The sequence below is a fragment of the Dermacentor silvarum genome, chromosome 3, assembly GCF_013339745.2.
Source record: "Dermacentor silvarum isolate Dsil-2018 chromosome 3, BIME_Dsil_1.4, whole genome shotgun sequence".
Classification (NCBI taxonomy): Eukaryota; Metazoa; Arthropoda; class Arachnida; order Ixodida; family Ixodidae; genus Dermacentor; species Dermacentor silvarum.
In genome coordinates this window covers 75,281,218-75,301,893 of record NC_051156.1, presented here as the reverse complement: position 1 = coordinate 75,301,893, position 20,676 = coordinate 75,281,218, and the positions used below count along the sequence as shown (strand labels likewise).

The following is a 20,676-nucleotide window of genomic DNA, read 5'->3' as shown; positions in this document are numbered from 1 at the left end:
GGGAGAAAATCTAGTGGTAGTCTGGGTTGCAGTGTTGTAGGCGAACATAACAAATGGTAGGATAAGGTCCCAATCTGTGTGGTCAGATGCGACGTACATGGCCAGCATGTCACCCAGGGTCCGGTTGAAACGTTCCGTGAGTCCATTCGTCTGTGGGGTGGTAGGCGGTGGTTGTCCTGTGAATAACGTGGCACTGAGCCAGAAGAGCTTCGACAACCTCAGACAAAAAGACGCGCCCTCTGTCGCTGAGAAGTTCACGAGGTAGGCCGTGACGGAGGATGAAACAGCGGAGCAGGAAGGAGGCGACGTCGCGCGCAGTGGCGGAAGGTAGTGCCGCAGTTTCAGCATATTGCGTAAGATGGTCGACGGCGACGATGATCCAGCGGTTACCGGCGGGTGTCATAGGAAGCGGACCATAGAGATCAATGCCCACTCTATCAAATGGTCAGGCGGGACAGGGAAGGGGCTGCAAAGCTCCAGCTGAATGGCAAGATGCAGATTTCCGACGTTGGCAGTCCGTACATGAACGAACGAATTTGCGGACGTATGTAAACATTCCGCGCCAGTAGTAGCGCTGACGAAGTCGTTCATATGTTTTGAAGACTGCAGCGTGGGCGCACTGCGGGTCAACGTGAAAGGATGCGCAGATAGTGGAGTGCAGGCTGCGCGGTATGACGAGTAGCCATTTACGGCCGTCAGATGCGTAGTTGCGTCGGTGCAGAAGGTCGTCGCGAATGGTGAAGTGAACAGCTTGGCGGCGGAGTGCGCAAGAGGCTGGCAGCGTGGGCGTCTCAGAAAGTAGGTCGCGGAGGGCCGCTATCCAGGGGTCGTGGCGCTGCTCTGAAGCAATTCTGTCGATGGTGAGAGGCAGGACGATGGGTGTTAATGTTGACAGGCAACTAAGGTCGGTAGGCAGAGGAGACCGTGACAGAGCATCAGCATCCGAGTGCTTGCGGCCAGAGCGGTAGACGACGTTGATGTCGAACTCTTGAAGTCGAAGAGCCCATCGGGCAAGGCGGCCACATGGGTCTTTCAAATTTGATAGCCAACAAAGGGCGTGATGATCTGTGACGACGTCAAACGGGCGGCCGTACAAGTAAGGGCGGAACTTGCTAAGGGCCCATACGATGGCTAAGCATTCTTTTTCAGTCACAGTATAGTTGGTCTCAGCTTTGGTGAGGGTACGGCTGGCATAAGCAACAACGCATTCAGGGTGCCCGGGTTTTCGTTGTGCTAGCACAGCGCCGAGACCTATTCCGCTGGCGTCTGTGTGTACCTCCGTCGAAGCTTCAGGATCGAAGTGACGCAGAATAGGAGGTGAAGCGAGAAGACGTCGTAAAGTAGTGAACGCCTCGTCGCAGGCTGGAGACCATGATGACAGGTCGCCGGAGCTACCCAGAAGCTGTGTCAGAGGGCGTATTATGGACGCAAAGTTGCGAATGAAACGTCGAAAGTATGAACATAAGCCGACGAAACTGCGAAGTTCTTTGAGATTTGTCGGCCTAGGAAAGTCAGTAACGGCACGCAATTTCGCGGGATCAGGTTGGACGCCGTGCTTAGACACGACGTGGCCAAGAATGGTTAGCTTTCGAGCGGCAAAGTGGCATTTTTTGAGATTAAGTTGGAGCCCAGCGTTGGTAAGACACGTCAGAACGCACTTGAGGCGGTGAAGATGTGTCGTAAAATCCGGAGCGAAGACGACAATATCGTCGAGGTAACACAGACACGTTTGCCATTTCAATCCACGCAAAACAGTGTCCATCATTCGCTCGAACGTTGCGGGGGCATTACAGAGGCCGAAGGGCATCACGTTGAACTCATAAAGTCCATCAGGGGTAACAAATGCAGTTTTGGGCTTGTCAGCGGCGGCCATGGGAACCTGCCAATACCCTGAGCGCAAGTCGAGTGAGGAGAAGAATTCAGACCCCTGTAAACAGTCAAGGGCATCATCTATTCTCGGTAGAGGGTACACGTCCTTGCGGGTGATCTTATTTAGGCGGCGAAAGTCAACACAGAAGCGGACAGAGTCGTCCTTCTTAACGAGAACGACCGGCGAGGCCCACGGACTGTGAGAGGGCTGAACGATGTTGCGGCGAAGCATGTCGTCGACATGCTCACTAATGACACGGCGCTCCGTAGGAGACACACGGTATGGGCGTTGCCGCAGTGGTGAATGGGAGCCCGTGTCGATGTGGTGCGTGACAGTTGACGTGCGTCCAAAGGAAGGCTGAATAGCGTCGAAAGAAGAACGAAAATGGTACAGGACGGCGATAAGCTCCGAACGCTGCTCTGGTGTAAGGCCGTCAGCGATGGATGGGCTAAAGATGTCGGTGCAGGACTTGTCGGAAGCAGAAAGAGTGCAGATGTCAGTAAGGTCGTCGCGAGAAGTAGCATCGGGCACGTCGACGATGTACAGGGACTGAATGGCTTGGACATGGCCGAGACACTGGCCACGGAGCAATGTGAGCGGAGCGGACAAAAGGTTGCATACGAAAATATGGCTGAAACCAGCCGAAAAATCGAGGGTCGCGAAGGGAAGCAGTACAGTATTTTTTGCGATGAAGGTCTCAGAAGGGGCGAACAAAACAGTGGCGTCAGAGATGCTTCCACAAGACACAGGTAAAACAACAGCGGCGTGCGGAGGAATGTCGGTCTCCTCAGCGACGACTAATTTAGGGGGATGTTCGGGAGAATCGTCAGAATGGAGGTCGCACAAAGGAGAAAGTTCGACTTCGGCCCGCTCGCAGTCGATGATGGCTTTGTGTCGCGAGAGAAAATCCCATCCAAGAATGACGTCGTGAGAGCAGGATGGCAGCACAATGAACTCAATAATGTACATCATGTCCTCAATTACAACTCGGGCCGTACAAGCTGCTAACGGCTGAACATGCTGCGCTGTTGCGGTACGGAGGGCTACACCCGCAACTGGCGTCGTAACTTTCCGGATGGAGCGACAGAGTCTTTCATTTATTACAGAAACGGCGGCACCAGTGTCCACAAGGGCAAGAGTTGACACTCCCTCAACAGAAACAGCAAGTACATTCGACGGAGAATTGTGAGGACTTGGACGCTGTGACGGGCGACGCAGTTCTTGCCTCATGAACTGCGGCGTTTAGTTTTCCTCTTCTGAAGGCATGGGACGACGACGCATTGGGGAGAGAGAGCGCCGACGTGGTGACGGAGATCGTCGGTCGAAGGACGCTTGACGATCAGGAGCTCTTGGAGGTGATCCTGGAGTGTAGCGGAGCGGTGGCTGGTCGGCATAGCGAGTCGTTGGTTCATAGCCATAGGAGACGGCCAACGGCATGCGGTGGCGACAGTAGCGAGCGATATGTCCGGGGCGGCCACAGGCAAAGCAAATTGGTTTGTCGTCAGGAGTACGCCAAGGGGTTTGTGGCCATGGGGCCAGCGCCAGGGGCGCGGGGTGGGGTCGGCGCGTGCAGTGGTTGACGCGGTGTGAAAGCAGGGTGTGTTCGAGGCCGTGCGACGACGTCGGCGTACGTGAGAGGAGCAGCTACCGGATGCGACTGAGGGGACACTGGCACAGCGTCGGCAATTTCTGCTTCGATCGCCTGCCGAATAGCGGGTGACAGGTAAGGAGCAGGACGGGGCTGGGGCTGTTGCTGAGCAAACTGCACCAGTGAGAGCTGCCGAGCAACTTCCTCGCGTATGAACGCCTGGAGCTGTGGCAGCAGTGTTGACTGGTCCGAGTGGACGGCCAGGCCTGCGAGGCTGTCGTCGTTAGTAACCAGGCGACGAGTCAAGGCCCGCTGTTTCCGGAGTTCATCGTAGCTCTGACACAGTTTGATGAGTTCCGCTACGCTGGTCGGGTTTTTTGCAAGAAGCATCTGAAAGACGTCATCGTCAATGCCTTTCAAGATGTGCTTGATTCTGTCAGACTCGGGCATCGAGGCATTGACGCGCTTCGAGAGGTCAAGAACGTCCTCAATGTAGCTTGTGAACGACTCGCCCGGCTGCTGGGCGCGCTGGCGCAAACGCTGTTCAGCGCGTAACTGGCGCATGGCGGGGCGTCCGAACACATCTATGAGGGCGGCCTTGAATGCAGACCAGGTGGTAAAATCTTTCTCGTGGTTTTTAAACCACAGATGAGCCACATTTGAAAGATAGAAGATGACATTGTTCAGTTTAGCGGTGTCATCCCATCGGTTGGGGACGCTTACCCTATCATAAGTCGATAGCCAGTCCTCCACATCACTGTCACGGTGCCGCTGAAGACCACCGGATCCCTCAGGTAAGGCACCCCGGAGCAGATGACGGGCGGAGGGGCCGTGGACGGCGGGGCCATGGATGGAAGGGCCGTGGACGGCGGGGCCGTGGACGGCGGGGCCGTGGATGGCAGGGCCCTGGATGGCAGGGCCGTAGGACGGTGGGGGCGTGGTTGCGTCTTCGGGCATAGCGGGACGAAGCGTACGGGTGCGGAGTTCCGGGATGGAAGCTTGGCAGGTCGTACCCGGCACCTTCCACCAATTGAAATGAGGTTTATTGATGCAGGCGTAGATGTAGGTCCTTCGGATAGACTGCCACAGAACGGGCGGCTAAACAGTTACGTCGGGCAGCGCTCTTAGCGGTAACTTCGGCGTCGTCTTTTGCGGAGCGATCACGATGCTGCTACTGCTGGTGGTGTGCATCATCTGCAGAACATGTTGCACGTCTTCTTCATCACAGACCCACTAATCTGGGGCACGTGAGGATTACCTGATAACAAAATAAACAAGCTTGAATAACTGAACAATGGTAGATGGCTGCTTCACAACAAACAGAATAATCCTGTATGTGCCGGGGGTAGCTTTTCTTAGAATACCTTGCTGCAGAGGGTACAGTAAGGGCACCTAACAAAGCTTGTACCAAACATGAATGAGAGAGGAAAAGCCTTTATCAAATATTGCATAGAAATGACAGTACCAATTTCAGAACCACTTATGTGTGCACTCGTCCACACACAGAAGCTGCCAAGCTGTGGCGATGCAGTGCACGGCGCGTTATCAACATATTTATCTGCGCTAGCCTCTATATCAGTGCCTTAGTGACAGCTTCTCTGCATTGCATGACTTTGGCCACGTGACCGCACTCGGCAAATAAAGGAGCAAGCGACGCATGAAATACAGATATAAACTTGCTGCCTTTAGAAAAAGTAACTATGGCCATTGCTGCCGCGCAGACAAGCTGCCCGATTTGTCACAGCCAATCAAAATACGACACTAGGCGGCGCTGTATGCACTCGAATGTAAGCCACGTGACCTGAACTTCACGCACGCCGTGCTCTCCATATTGCGCGTGCACGAAAAATTTTTTAAAATGCACATAGGGACTTCTATTCTTTGAAGATTCGCCTGTGTCTAGGTACTACTGAGGAGTTGTCGAGTTGCCGGTTTTGCTCACTTCGTCCCTAGCAGAGCTCACTGGAGTGGCTGCAACACAGCGCAGCATGCGTGATGTCGTGTTCGATCATGGTACGATTGAGGAGAGTCATTTCGTCGTAACGGTAGCACGTGAAAAAAAAAAGTTGCACTAAAGAGAAAACTTCGCACTTGCATATACAAATAGCTCTGGAGCCACTACATGCAAGTGTTCGTTGCGTGACCACATGACCATCAGTACTGACACAACAGACATGTGACAACCGCGCACGCTACTGTACTGCCTCAATCTGCTGGATGTACCACAGTTTAATTGAAACAGCTCCTACAGTTATTAAGCCATTTCTAAAAACCGGTTACAGATAATGTTCTCCATGCAATGGAGACTTCAGTAAACACTACCTGCATTCCAAAGGAATGTATGCACCTCCGGCAAATTGGCAACTCACGCTCAGTCAGAAACGGCACTCCCTTTCTCTCTGGTAAGAAAAATCTAAAACTCGTGCTGTTGCCGATGCTTTACAAAGAACGAGTTTTGATGATCTAGGGTGACCTTTGAAGCATGGCTAAGACAAGATGGAATCTCATGCACCATGATGATGCATTTTTGCATGCACACACAAGGAAACAGCACTCTATAATTTATAATTTCAACCTTTTGAAGTGTACTTTGCCGAAATAGCACTGAAAAATTTACACCTTTCCTAGCGAATTTCTGTATCTAAACTTTGCCACTTTTTGAAGAGTGCTCTGCTGGGATAGCTCTCCAAAAATACTGCACAAATTAATTTGTCACGTAACAGTAATCGTAGTCATTCTTGCTGAAGTCCCTTTCCTTAATGCTGTGTGCCCAGTGATTATCCTGTCAGTAGATAAAGTGCACCTAGTGTTATGGACAATAATGCAGTCTGCACAATAGTGGAAGAGGTGTTCTCTGAAATGATGGTTATAGCACAGCGTTAAAAATGCTAGGCTCTTTTCATACCACATATCATTGTCTTCAAGGGCAAGAAATGCACACGAGATTGAACGTACAATCATTGCAGAGTAACAAATAAAGTGCGCACCGTAAATGGTGTACAATTTTTAGTGGCAAAGTGGGACAAATGTACACCTCAAAAGGTGCTAAGTTTCCAAGAGTAAGGAGTGTAGTGGCAGGGAGTGGGGAGATTCAGCATTCCTTTGAGGACTAAATGTGTGATAAAAGACAGCATTCTGCATTTCCATCGAACATGTGAAGAAAAAAACAAAAAATAACTGCAGAAAATAATTAACAGCTTAAGTTCATCAAGGTGCATCTCCCCACCGCATTAAACAAGGCCACTTATTAATGTCTTAGTTCCAGCGTGTCAGGTCCTGATTGAGACCCAACAATGACATTCCCAGCAGCATAACGTGAACAAACAAATAATAGAAATGGGCAAGTAATGAAGGAAATAAATACAGTGCTATTCCCTCAATACAAGATGTATAAAGGCTTTATGTGACTTAAGTGCCCTGCACTGGCAGAGAACATATATCAGTGGAAACATCTCAGTAGGGCGACAGTAGCTGAAGTGCACCGACAGGCTCAGTGTGGAGCAAGATGGTCGATTCGACCATGGATATTCCACTGCAGTACAAACACCGCTAAGGGCAAGGTCCTCTGCTTTTATCTGCTGTACATCTATGGCTGTTAGCACAATAGCTGTAGATACGCTCATGAAGCAATTATTCACCATTAAAAAAAAATCAATCCCACAATGCCTCGTAGCCAGCATGTTGGCTCTTCTGTGTTTAGTCATTCTGTCTGAAAGCTATAGGCATCCTTAACATTGAAGGTTTGGTTTAAATAGACAGCAGTAACAGTAGATAATTATTTGATGCAGACAACCACAAATTTCATCAACAAACAGTAATCATCACATAAACTTAAGCCAACTAGAGTTCAACATAACAGGTAAATGGCCAGTGTGGCACAGGAACCTAGAGTGTGCTCAAGGTGCGAGGACTGTAAAGGCAAGAACACCTTAAGAAGTTTAGATAGACAATTGCACTGAGGGCAAAAGGACCAGAACACGCCGACAGTGAAAGTTTAAAAATATTTTGAAAGACCAGGACAACAGCTTGCAATGATCACTGGTCACTGTGCTGGTGGGCTTGGTTGTCTGCAGCAAGTTATAAGATACAAGTCATGCAAATAGCTGACCCACCAGTTCAGCGATTGTAGTCGAATACATTGCAGTGACTGTTGAGGACGCCGTTGCCCCTGCAGGACCAGCTGATGTGTAACCACATGCCACAACTGTTGTCTCAACATTTATATTCACCGTCATCTCTTCGGCTTGTAGTCTTGAAAACACAGGAAACATTTATTCACTAGGGTTGCAAAAAACATTTCTAAGAGAATGAGAAACGGCTTGAATGGGCACATCTTTTCAGTGTGAAAGAAACTGTTGACAAAATACAATCTTTTGTCACGGTGAAGTATAGAAATTATAAGCTAAAGGGGAAAATGACAGCGGACGAAATAAAATGGTCTCCAATCCAGGCCGTGAAGGCGGTTGGACAGCAAAGTTGTGAGTGAGAACTAGAACAATTACCATTTGGCAACATAGCTTGAAATTATTCACATGGCGACATCCACATGCACGTTACCGAATTATTAGCCTAAGACGTTTCAGTGGCCTGCAATTTGGCTTGCGCCTCTACTTCATGCAACTGCAAAGAGTGGTCCACACCATAGAGAAGAGAAATGCACTTAACCACGCTTTCGCTGCACTTCAGGAGTGCTCACTATACGTGGCCTTCCCATAGCACTATCACAGCACAAGTCAGTTGCTAGGTGGGTTCTTCTTTTACATAAGTGTACTTATGCTACTCTGATTCGTATGCTACAGTTGCCGCTTCCCGGCAAATGCTACTTCCTGGCAAATGCAGCTTGTGCAACCATAATTCTTAACGGGAAACACTTGTGGCGAAGGCTATGCATGAAGGCGAACTTTGTTTTTTTTTTTCGTTCACCCACACAGCCGGCGCTGCAGATGCCGCCCCTGCCGTGGATGCGCGGAGGCGAGTGCCATCTGCTGGTGGTGAAAGGAACCCAGTGGCACATGCAGCAGGCCCCTCGAGTGTTTGCCTACGGACACGACAGACCCGTTGCAAGGTAGAGCTATACAGCTTCACTGTAAAAATTCACGGACGATTATGATACTCCCTAATGCGAGATTTGAGCACAGCTGTACACGTTTTCATTTCACGATATAGTGGCTGGTGCGGACAATCTGTCTCGTGCAGCACGTTGCAAATGAAGCAAAGTGTGGCGCAACTGCCTTGCTAATCTAGAGATCGTGATAGTCAGCACATGGGTGACGCGTCAGCGCGATTCACAGCAACCGCTGCTGACAAATCTACCAGACGATGCACGCTACTCTGACGCCATCTCATAGCCATCGTCGCCACACTATATGCTTTTCTTCTCACGCTTTCGTCATAATCTCTTCCGCTTTCCGCCTCGTGGTTCTGCTGAACCATCTTCTCCGCTTTCCTTCTTGCGTCTTTCATAACCCGCTGCGATCCACGTTCACTTTCATCTTTCAATGTGGTTGTTCGCTCGGTTACGCTGCCGCCGTTCGCCGCAGGAACGTTTTTCTTGATCTTTTGTTTTAGAGCTGCGCCCTAAAACAACTTCAAACTGGTGGGAGCCATGCCCACAACATCAGCATTACACGTGTGTTGCACTACCAATTGTGCCATGGTGGTGGCTGTTTCCGCATACACATTCTTGGGTATTTGTGTATACAATATATAATGCTGGGACTGTTCTCAAGACCATCTTAGCAAATGTGAACCATTCTTTTGTGTAACCGCTCTAGCAAGATATTGTCTCGGAAGAGTTAGGGTGAAAGAGCAGGCAGAGTGGCTATAATACAGAACCATCATCTATGTGCTGTGAGTGTTCATGGGACACAGTATATGCAGATAACATTGTTTCTCCTTTTTTGTGGTCATAAAATATATTACTATATACTCTTACTTTATTCAGGTTCATAATATCGTCAGGTTTTCACTTTAATACTGGTGTCATTACATCACAAATTTGCAACCTACAAAGAGAAATGCTTTGTGAGCCAGTAAATTCATTTGTTATTTTGTGTAGCACTTCAGGCGCCGTACTTTGTTCACATTCTCTGGCATCACAAAAATTGGAAAAAGGGAAAATGTCTTACTGGGGCTACTTGAATGGATGTTGGCTGGACATCAACATTCTTGTGTTGTTTAATTGTTTCCTTGAGCAGCTCACTGTTGGTAACCTCTAGGTGAATGTTCTGCCCTTGCTTTAACATCCGACACTATAAACAAGAAAATTACCTTTTTAATTTCTGCTGCCAAATATCGCCATGCCATAAGCAAATGCTCCTTTTAGTGAATGTTAGCATACATGGCTTATTTGGATTCGTATTTTATACATTTGCCTAGCTTTAGTTTCACCAAACCAACTGCTACACATGACAGATCATATAGCCTAGCCATAGCTTCATGGACACAGCTCTTAAAGGGGCCCTGCAACATTAGTATTTGAATGCAGTAAATAAACCTTTAGTCGGCAGAGAATGATCATATGTGCAAATGAAACCTTGCACACATGGCCAGGAACCTTATTCAGTGAATAAAAAGCAAACAGCCCAACACATGACGGTTGCTCTACCTCATACTAATTTTAAATCGAACATTTCTGACACACCTTAAAGGGGCCCTGAAATGCCTTTTGAACATAGTAAGAATACGTTTCCAATGTGTAGAAGAGGCTCCTGTGAACATGTGAGCCAAGCATTAATGCACCCTGCTGTACAAACAGACTAAGTGTCACAGCTGTCCCCGATTCGTCGTCGGCGCGAAGTCGATCGACGGGGTAGACAAGCTGGTTGGTCGTTCCGTACGCAAGCGAGCACAGTGAAAAGAGTCAGAGTCGGGAGTAAACAAAAAAAAACAAGATATTTATCGGCTGATAAATATACACAAATTCATAAAATACAATAATAAAAAAACACAAGACAGACTAACACACCTGAACTTAATCTAACACAATGATGAAGACAAATAAATACGAGCAATGAACAGTAGATATAAAAATGAAACAGTGCGAGGATCAAATACACAAGAATACACTTAACAGTTTTCACTAAAACAAAGTTCAAGAGCAATCAAAGTTCAAAGGAAAACAAATGATGTCATACGCATTGCCGGGCAGCAGCAGCAAGTCCATAAACCGTGGAAGTCGGTGCACAAAGCTTTCCCGAAGAAGGCTGGCGGTCCGATCTTGTCGAGGTGGATGCGATTGCTGAGCTGGGTTTCCCGGGAGTCTAGATCTGACGTCTTCTCTCAAGCAGGTTGAGCTAACTTGAGACGCACTACAGTGAACTTCGTTGCAGACGCTGGTTTGACGTCTCGTACGCCAACTAGTTACTTGGAGCTCCGACGTGGCCAGGCGGCCCAGGCGATACTGGACGGCACTAGCCCCCCAACGGCTTCTCAGCAGCGCATAGGTTCAGCTACTAGACTAAATAGCAAGGCCCAAAACCTGCGCTTAAATAGCCTCTCCTTTCCCTAGTTCCCTATGTAGGGAAACTGCCGCTATGTAGCGTTCTCCGAATTCGGGGCTCTTAGCTCCCAACAATCTTGGCCGCGTCCCTTTCACCATGGACGAAGAACCGCAGATTATCCTCTCTCCCAATGTCAAGGGCCAAGGTGGAACCCGGCATACCACGCAGACGTATACGCACACTTCTGGGTCCGTAATCGGCGTGTCGCGTCTGGAATCGAGATGGCACGACGCTTTTGACGCCCGTAATTCGGCGTGTCGATGTCGAATAAATTATACGCTGCACAGTCAGGAGCCCACGTTTTTGACGCTCGTAATTCGGCGTGTCGTTAATCAGCGTCCAAACCATTCGAAAATATGCCGCTCCGTGACACTAAGAAAAGAAAGAAAAAAAAACAGTGAACAAGAAAGTGGGGCATCGTGCATTCTGAAGACTAGGCATCCTCAACACATGAGCCGAGCACTGAACAATTATGATTATTCGATAAATCATCTCTAAACATAGGGACCAAGGTTAGGTCCACTACAACAATGTGTGAATCATCGAGTGAAAGGGCCAGAGAACCATTCGAACCGATGGCAGACGCCGAAGAAACCTCCACGTCCACCTTGTATGTATGGCATGCTCTGGCGCGTGTCTCGTGCTGCGATCTTCAAGGTCAGAAAAAGAATAAAGAAACAGCTTCTTTTGACCTCGCAGCTAGAAGCACAAGACACACGCACCTGAGCGTGCCATATATAAAAGGCGGACAAGGAAGATGACGATGGCTGCTAGACTAAATAAGCAGACTTAGCGTGGTTGAAAGAAGCAGTTAACAAGAAGTGGGGGCATGATGCATTCCGAAGACTATTTTTGAAGATTTTCCGTTAAAGTTTTAATGAGCTTTAACTGCACACTCTGGTATGCCTAACTGGTGCGCCGCTCCTCAAGGAGGGCTGCCAGCTCCGTCTTGCGCAGCTCTAGTTCCAACTCCCTGAGCCGCACATTATCACTATGCTGGTGCATTTGGAGTTGCATTGTGTCTTCGTGCTGGCGTATATGGAGGGCCAGTCTCTCGCGGTCAAGGTCATGGCCGAGCATGCGCATGCGCATTTCTTGCTCTGATCGGGCCTCCAGATACACCAGGGTGGCTTCATTCTGCCCCCGCGTGCCTGCAAAAATCAAACAAGAAACATAAGAAATGTACTGAAGCGTTTCAGAACTTGATGCTTTGAGGCACAGGCAGTGCTTTGTTGAAGTCTATAAAAGCAGAATTGAGTACAAGGACGCACGTGTCTTAAAGGGACACTAAAGAGAAAAATTATTTCACCTGTATTAGTAGATTACCTCACTACAATACCTAAAAACACCACCCTTACCACAAGAAAGGCCAGAAAAGGCTAAGACTTGTAGTGGTGACATCCTGAGGGCGTGTACCAAATTTTCAATTTCCATAATTTCTGAACGTTTTCCTGACAATTGCGACTGAAACTCCCAGACAGCAACGCATCACAAAAGTCAGCGACACCCGAGCAGGGTTCTCTCCACGGTGGAGCAGTCACAATTGTCATTTTGATGATTATCAATTTATTCCTGCGATCCTCTGGTGTTCATTTGTCATGAGAAACATTAGAATGAAATAATGAAATGTGTAGTAGAAGTTGACAAATGTTCTATTTTCCTAGTGCCATGGGGACAAAAATCAAGTGGTAAATGGAGCTTTGGGAGGTGTCATCGCACAGCTTACCGCTGCTTTCCATTAGCACACTTCTGCCACCTTAATTTCATTGTAAAGAGCAGAGATCGGAGCTTTGTATAAACACAGCGCCGTATTCGACATGCAAAGTAGAAACAGATTCATTCCCGCTACAGCGTCCGCACAGTGAGTGCTCCTATTGACCGGCACAGATATGAATTGCTGGCACGCGCTTTACTCGCATTTGGACAGCACCAAGCTGTGTATATTTTTTCCCAGCGATCTTAGATGATTAGGGTTGGATCAATTCCTGGCTTGTATACCTTTCGTTAAGGTGCCCAAAGTGCAACATTAATGAATGTACAATTAAAAACAAATGAATTGATTTATCGCAAAAAACTAAAAATTCTTAATTTGTGTGTGTCACTGTCGAAAGCTAACAACCATACCCCTTTCTGGACGCATCAGAAGCACCAACAGGGCCAACAACCACTGTTCAGTTCATCCAAACATGTAGTTAGGGGGAAGTTTTAGTGTGGCCCAACTCCAATACTGACTATTCAAATACATGTAAAACGCAGAAATGCTTATTAAAACCACGTAATAAAATCAGCCACCATGAACCGACTTTAATGAAATTTGCTGCATTTGTGAGGAAAAACTTTAATGAAATTTGCTGCATTTGAGAGAAAAAAAGACTAGTGAATGTTGGAAGCAAAAATTTTATTTAAGGCCTCAATAATTTTAAAGAAATTTTCAAGGACTTCGTAAGTTTGAAAAAAATTATAAGCACGAAGTTTACAATTTTGTAGCTCGGCACCAAGAACAGATATTGCAGTTCTGTAAGGTGTACCCATATAGCATCCAAAGCAGACAAATTTGATATATGAATTTATATCCTACGTGAATTTCTTAGTTTACAAGGGTATTGCAGAAGTCCTACTCGCATATTAGTGGTCTGTCTCAGAGCCATGCATACTACATCAACTTTGTCCATGTTAAATGTACTATTAGATGCAATTCACAGAATTGTGATATCGCTTTTCCTTACTGAGTTACATAGTTATAAACTTCGTTGTATCGTTAGCAGAAAAATTGGGATTTTAAACTATTGTTATATTAGAAATTGACGGCATTAATAAAAGATTCACCACCAACAGTCACTAGCAGGGTGCGTACAGGTCCTTGAAATCCTTGAAAACCCTTGAAATTGAAAAGTGCATTTTCAAGGCCCTTCAAAGTCCTGGAATTTTTTTCCTTCCTTGAAAATCCTTGAATTTTGTGAGCAGTGCACTCTGATATCGACATTGCGACCTTTCTGTGGTAGATCAGCATCGATCTGATATACTCCCCATTTCAGAAGCTATACGCCGACACGAGCACACACGGTTCCGTTTTCCAGAACTGTGGGGAAAAAATAAGACTTCACCGCATCAAACCGTGAACGGAGTGAGAGATGCGTGCCGCGCTTGGGTGCTGGCTCGGCTGGCAGTGTTTACGCTGCTTTCCTCATCCTATCGTTCGTTTCACTCCTCGCCCGTCGGTCTGCCTTTTCCCACTTTCCCTCTTGCGCGTGAGGTGAACCTAAAGAGAGCTATAGTGGAGCAACTTTACCACTGATGCTCAGTGCCTTTGTGCCTTCGGCTGGAGATTTGTTATGATTTTATTTATGGTAATATAAGTGCAACAACATTATGCTGAATGTTTTCGAAATGTTTGTTGTGTTAACTTTTAATATTGCAGACTTGAGAAATGATCAAGACAAGACATGTTTTACAAAATTGCAATATACTGTAAATCTATTTTTTATAATATAATGGATGTGTAGCAAGACTACACTGAATGGTTTGGAAATGTTCGGTAAACTTGACCAGTTAATACTGGAGAAGTCAGAGTAGCTGTTGGGAGCATTCAGTGTTTTGTGAACTTCCTTTTCTTTGGTATTGTTGTGAACTTTCAAAGTGATCAAGGTTACACAATATTAACATCATTGGGATATACATTTATTTCTTTTGATTTTAGCGCAATAACCCTATGCTGAATGTTTTGAATATTTTTGGTGAACTTTACCAAGTCTATACTGGAGAAATCTCAGCCCCTGTTGTAAGCATTCATTTTGTGTTGTGATCTTGAGAAGTTATCAAGGCTAGACGTTTTATTATAATTGTGACATACATTTATTTATTATAAGTGCAATAAAACAAGTCATTTTTGGAAATGTTAGAGTAAACAAATCCTACTTTGGATGCCGCTCTGAGTCCTTGAAAAACCTGTGACAGGTCCTGGAAAGTCCTGGAATATCCTTGAATTTTTGCCTTGGGAACCTGTACGAACCCTGAAGTAGATTTCAACTTTTTCTTTTAGATGCAACAAATCTCATCAAATTCAGTGCAGTGGTTGCCAATACAAATGATTTCTCCTATTCTACGGATTTAGATAGGAGCCCCCTAGCTAAACCTTCCTCTTAAGGTCGCAGACGATAACTCCAAGGTTATTTTATGTTCCTTGCTCGCTGCATGGCTCGGTACTGCTCTCCTTCCCATATTTTTTGAGTGATGGCTCTCTCTTGCACAGCACGAGGAAAACAAAATGGTCATGTTATTGAACCGGCCTATCCTCAATGCACTCCCACTAAATTTTGGAATTGTTCACTCATACGTGAATAACACTTCGTAGTTGCTACAATGAAAGTAAAAGAAAGCAGCGTGCAGTTCGCACCAGGTGAAACATTGCACAAACACAAGCCCATTGGAATATGCAGCCATCTGCAAACAATTACTGAACTACGCGATTCACGAAGGCTACACTATCTGCCAGTCTAACTGACAAGTTTGCAGTGGCCACCGAAACCGAAAACTGAGGTAACAACAGCGCACAGAAGTGGCGGCGCAACACGAAGCCCTCCACTGCATTGCCGCGTTGCTGCTCCCAGACTTAGTCACTAAGGAAGACAAGTGCTTGTGACACCAGGTTCTTTGCGAAGAAACCGAAGCTTAATTATTTACCTCTCAATGGTGTCCTCCGTATACGAGGGGTGGCTGCTACAGGGGCAGCAGGTGGCAATCGTCTGCTGCTGTTGCCATGCCCGACTCCACTCCAAGTGTCTGGTGCATTTGCAGGAAGCTCTTCAAATGCAAAATTTAATATTGGCTGAGTATGCATTTAGAAATTCTCTATCATCAGGGAGTACTGCAGTAAAGCAGTGCTGACAATTGGCTTATCACTTCAATTTCAAACATGCAGTATTCATGAGACTAATGCAGCATTGCTGAATTGTACATACTAGAAATAGTATTTTTTTATTTCGTGTAAATAGTATGACCATATAGGTATGACAACACTTTTGTGGCCAAGGGCACAGTTATATGAAATATGCCAATTGTATGTTAAAAAATTACTATCACTATCAATGTGGCCTCACTTGATGATGACCATTATTTATGCAGATGCTGACAGAAAGCATTAGGAATGTGTTAAGTAGGTTGTGCGCAGCATGCAGTCAGTTGTGCGCAGCATGCAGTCAGTCAGATTTTGAACCACAAATTGCTGAGCCTATTTTTACTGGCTGTACTGCTAGTACCATCACAAGTACAGCTTGTCTGTGATGCAAGAGGGAGTAAAACAAATAAGATATTCACCTTGCAATGGCACACGGGCACGAGGCACATGCGCAGTACCAGGAGTGCCCATTGGTGACCTCGGTGTGGGGCTTTGGGGGCTTTGTGGGGCACTGGGACTTGCTGGCTGTCCTTCAGGTGTAAAAAAAATGCAGTATAATATTTGCACATCAATCAGGTGACTGACAAATCCGCAGAGTACAGTCAAACTCTATATGGCTTTCATAGATTCCAGAATAAAATTTGTTACTTGCTTCTCTTGTTTATTGTTTTAACATTTTAGTGTTATTTGGATGTTTCAGGGTCTAAATAATTTTATTTCGATATTTCAGACGCACTAAATCTGCCACTCACACCAGCAGTCCTATTTTACTGACAAATAGTAATTGCTGCATCTGCCAACACTTTCTCATTTGTGCAGGACTACAATATTCATTTGAATATAGGTTGACCTTTTGTTTTGTGAAATCGTATCCAAAATGACCTATTGACCCATACTCATTGCAAAAGAATGTCGACCTATATTTGTGAAAAAGCTAGCAATAGTCATGAGCTAATGGAGTTCCTTCATTGTGCAGGCCATAAAGTCAGTCTGGAGATTGTCTAGACTGGCTTCAACAAATGCTGCATATCCAACACACTACATCCACACTCACATTTCATGGTCTAGCTCCTGAAAATGTTTTGTTTTCATCCCACCACACATATTCTACAACCATGTCCTTCCACCTGTGCCAATGTATATAAGTAAGCGAAATGCTAGAGGGATAAAATGTTTCAAACTTGTAAAAATGCGTTAGTTGAGCTATTTCCTTGTTTTGTCATACTTAACATTGGCAAGCTTTTAGGGACTATCTATCTACTTGGTGCACTCAATCTCCATTTGGCTTGCATTAATGGGCCAACAAGCCACCACTTTGGCGGACTTTATGAAAACAAGTTTGCCAGCAAGCTGTTAGTAGCTGTTAGTAACAAAGGTGATTTTACTAATGCCACCCGAGTGTTGCTTAAATCTACTTATATAATGTTAGTCTTGACATGACGCAATACTATGTTAATGGTCACACCTAAGTCGGCTGACAGCAAAATGAAAATATAAGAGCTGTGCAAGATTTGTGTTCAAATTGTTTTGTGTTACCATTGCATTGCATTGTGCTTTGCGTTGCCATCACAAAAGTTCATGCAGTGAGTCAGCAACGAAGTCAGGAAAATATGGTAGCCCAGCCACACATTCTTTAAAAAAGCAGGAGACGGCATATAGTGGCACCGCACTCCTGTTTTCTCCACTCAAAAACACCCCGTGGACCTCTGGTACGAACCAAACTGTTGTAAGACAATGCAGAATTTTGTGTGCATACTTTTTGTGCAACTCACTTTTGTTTTGTCAAAATTTAGATTGAAGAGCAGATGGATCAAAAAAATCAATATCAAATTACTTGTGGAATTGGGCAAGAATGGAGATAACATTCGTCTAACGTTGCAAGAGGCCCAGGGAAAGGATGCCCTAAAGGAAAGGACTGTGTTCAAGTGGGTCCAGTGTTTATTGGGAAGGCGTTGAAGACCCCTAGGAGGGATGCATGATATGGATTTGCCTCCACCTTGTGCGAAGATGAAAACATTGATTCTGTGCATTCTCTTGTGTTCACCGACTGCCAAGTGGCTGTTGGAATGATGGCAGAAGCAGCTATTTTGGGAAAGTTGTATGTTCACCAGATCATGATATAACATTTGGAAGTGACAGTTTTGCCACAAGATGGTGTCAAAACTGCCGACTCCTATGCACAAGTTTGGGCAAGAGCAATGTTGCATTGCTTGGAAGAGTTAAGATGACAGCAATAAATTCTTGTAAAGAGCTGTCATCGGCAAAGAGACTTGAATTTACGAGTACCAGAATACTGACTGACTAAATGAGTCTGCAGAAACCCACAAAGTGGTGCACATTATATGAGAACATTAAGAATGTCTTCATCAAGACATTTGTAACACGTTGCTTGAAGAACTGAGAGGAGGTACTGTTTTACTGAGCTTTTATCACGTGCACTGAGAATGAGGTATTTTAACATACAATAAGATGGCTGAGGTGATTCAGGACATCCAGTTCAGCACAACCTGCCTGGGTCGTCGGGCTCGTCTGTTGGCTCCTGTTCTACAGCTTCATTGCTACACTGCTACACATTTGTTGTAGCAATGCAGCTGCAGGTGTCAGTGCGTCCCTGCTGTCCCCTACAGATAGAAAAGAGCGTTAACTTTTGTGAAATTGTAAAGATAAATCCAGTAGCTACGCCAACACTTCGGGCAGGTTACTTGTACTCGTTCCCAAGAGTTCAATGAAAGAGGCGCGTGTTTAGTCAAATTTCTGAGTGATGAAATCAGGTAGGAGAAAATTTCACGTCAATGAAGAAGCATCACCAAAGTTCTACATCATTTACAAATTTTAAAATGCAGTCCCTTAAAAAAGACTTAACAGCAGACTTGAGGCATTTAGATTAATGGTAATTACGGTAATTACTTGGCTCTCACAATTGAAAACTGCAGCAACACGGCTGAACAAAATGAACATGGTAAGCATACTTGAATGCAAGCTTTCAGGAGTCCATACAGTGACCTATTTTAGGTGTGAAATTGAGAAACATAATAATACTTGTGTTTTGGCAGAAGAGCAAGCATATTTGCTGTTGTATTTAGCGATCAAGCTGAGTGCTAACATTTCAAGCACATCATCCAACTCCCCCCTTTCTTATCCCCCCAAAAAGAACAATAGAAAAAGTGAACAAGTCTCTTACCAAAATCATTGTCCGCCTCCTTAGACGCGCTGGTGCTGATCTTCAAGGCGACTGACTGGCTGATGTCGGGCACGCGATTTTTCGGTCGAGCGACCCTCGCAGCAGCGCACACAGGCCTGCCCTTGCCTACGCGGTGGCTCCTCACCGCTGATCGCGGTGCGCGGTAGCCCCACTCGCGAGCCAGGTCTGCTACCTCCTGTAGCAGCCTGTCCACTGCCTCATACTCTTTCTCCGTTCCCGATCTAGTAAAGCAAACAGGCACACTAAGAAAATTTGGCCGACACATATAGCTTAGAATATCGACGTTTAATAAACGTCGGGAACACTTACATTCTCCTGTTTGTTGGGTTCTGGCGTAAAAATTGTGCCAGGAGAAGGTCTAATCTCTCCTTAACGCTCCGGACGTTGCGCACCACTTAGGTAAGGTCGCCAAGTTTCTCAATGACCTTCACCCACATCGCGGCATCGTCAAAAGGGTTTAGTGAGATAACTTCCTCTAAAATAATTACATCATCGAACGGTATATATCGCCTGCGCGAGTGCATCACGGGCGGGGCAGCCATTTTGTCGCTTATATTCTGCTTTTCTTGGCTTGTCTTGCCCTATTTGGCCGTCGGGGTAGACACGGTAAGGCTGGCCACCTGGCCGGAGCGGACACGCACGGGGCGGATCGGGCAATCTGGTATCCGGTAAACGCGCGGAAAGGCATGCGCATGCGCAGTTCACACCCGGCAAAACGCCCCAACGCTAAACGGGGTGGCTTACCGGACAAGCAAAATTTCCCTAATAAGGCATGCCTGACTACTTACTCCAACAAATCAACTGCATGTGTTCTTAACAGACGACAGGAAAGCAGACAGACTCACCACACCATTATGGAAAGAGCTTCACTTGCATTCTTGACTTCACAGGGACTACAGAGCACAGAACAGTTTAAGCACACAGTAGTGCTGGTTTGTAAAAAGCAATCACTGAACTTGTCAGCAATTTCGGCACCTTTTAGAAAATGTGCGCACTCCTTGAGAAACAGCAGTTTCGTCCATGCTGGTGACATTTCTTCTGCTTGGCTCACCATATATGCATGTGCTCAAATTCTAGCAAAATCATTCTGGTGCACTCCAACTCATTTCTGGGACTGTCTCCCAGGATGCTTTGTTTTCTGAGATGCAACCTCAGCAGTCCCTGCCTGCTTCAGTTGCATCACATGCAACTAGCCCCCTTTTTTCGTGCACTTTTTTCAAGAAGTGACAGCCTGCCTTCATGCTCATGAGTAATCGCAAAGCTTTTCACAAGGTAATACAATCATAGATGGTTTGAAGACCAGATGTCTGCAAAAACTGGCGTAGCACTTCAGTAGCCTTTCTCTATACACAAATTTGTGGCCAGGGCCCCAGGACATCTTCTCCCAAGAGTCTGTTCTGCAATCACTGGCAATACTTATGGCAAAACTTTTGTGTAATACCCTACCGTACTACATGAAGAGGTTACAATTTCTACCAGCCCTTCAAGCATAACATGTGCCTTGACACAGGTGCCTCCTTAGGCAGCCTGGCACATGAAGCAGACATTGGTGGTGGCCTTGGTCACTGTTCAGAGCTTTTTCACTTCCCGGTAGTTTGTGTGCTACATTTTCTCACTCTA

The 20,676-nt window shown here is 46.1% G+C and overlaps 1 protein-coding gene across 6 annotated transcripts in view; it reads left to right on the top strand.

Moving 5' to 3' along the window:
• LOC119445512 (uncharacterized) overlaps positions 1 to 20,676 on the top strand; it is a 64,921-nt gene that overhangs the window by 20,352 nt on the left and 23,893 nt on the right. For 5 of the 6 annotated variants that reach the window (XM_049663352.1, XM_049663353.1, XM_049663354.1 and 2 more), the window contains one exon: positions 8,390 to 8,523. The gene's annotated coding sequence lies outside the window, so the exon portion shown is untranslated. Of the gene's footprint in view, positions 1 to 8,389; positions 8,524 to 17,647; positions 18,257 to 20,676 lie in introns of those variants that run through there. The other variant, XR_007465922.1, reaches the window with a different exon arrangement.